The following is a 1,035-nucleotide window of genomic DNA, read 5'->3' as shown; positions in this document are numbered from 1 at the left end:
TTCATTTATCAAATGTCAACACCGGAAAGCAGGAAATTTGTTTTTTTTCCTCCTGAATCTTCAGTGCCTAGCACAGTGCTTGGCATATAGTAAGCACTAAATGAACAGAAGCTAAATAAATGAATGAATGAATGGAACAGGCGAAAGAATATATACACATACATCTACATATATTTAAATCTGCATTAAGTGGAAATTTTCATATATTTATTCATATATGTATATACTGGGGGTGCCAATGTATACACATTTTAAGAGATGTTATCTATGCGGTTACGCTGATGGTAACCACTCTGAACACCCTTTATAACTGTAGAAGTCAAGTGGAACTTGTATTCATCTTTTGTTATCTGTATATATTGAATATATATTGAATATATGTAAATATTGAATATTATTTTAATGCATTCTTTTCTTTTTAAAAATGTATATACATTTTTTGGCACCCTTTGTGTGTATATGTACATTTCTTTATATATTCTCTCTATAGAGAGAGAGATAGATAGATCTTTAGGGATAGCTTCTTGGAAGAGATTTTTTGTTTTGTTTTTCCCATGAACATCTTCTGTTAGTACAGTACAGTCCCTGCCCTGGCCCTTCCCTCAGGTGGTAATGAGAACACTCTGGAGACATTGACCTAGGTGTGGGTGTTGATATGAGGTGTCTGTGCAGACCCTTTTGAGGGCCCAGTCTTTTAGACACAGGACCCCTGCTGAGAGCTGTATTTGTGTTTGTTGACAATGGGTGACTGAGGCAGGGTTGTAGGGGAAGGGACAGGGACATCAAGGCTATTGGTATAGGCAGGAAGATGGAAGGAAGTCATTAAAATCATCTTGTGTCCATGGGTTTGAAATGAGTATCTGCCCTTAGACAGGTAAATCAGAGGCACCCTTGGATGGGAGAATATCCCCAATCAGGGCACTGATTTGACAGCTTCTGGTCAGCTGTCAAATCAGTTGACATGATTTGACAGCTTCTGGTCAGCTGCCATTTGCCCCTGGTGGCACTCTGGGTCCTTTCTACCCTCCTACATAA

This window comes from Carlito syrichta, unplaced genomic scaffold (assembly GCF_000164805.1).
Source record: "Carlito syrichta isolate Samal-C Ts95f unplaced genomic scaffold, Tarsius_syrichta-2.0.1 Scaffold289206, whole genome shotgun sequence".
Lineage (NCBI taxonomy): Eukaryota > Metazoa > Chordata > Mammalia > Primates > Tarsiidae > Carlito > Carlito syrichta.
The sequence above is the reverse complement of the archived record's forward strand: the minus strand, read 5'-3'. Positions refer to the sequence as shown.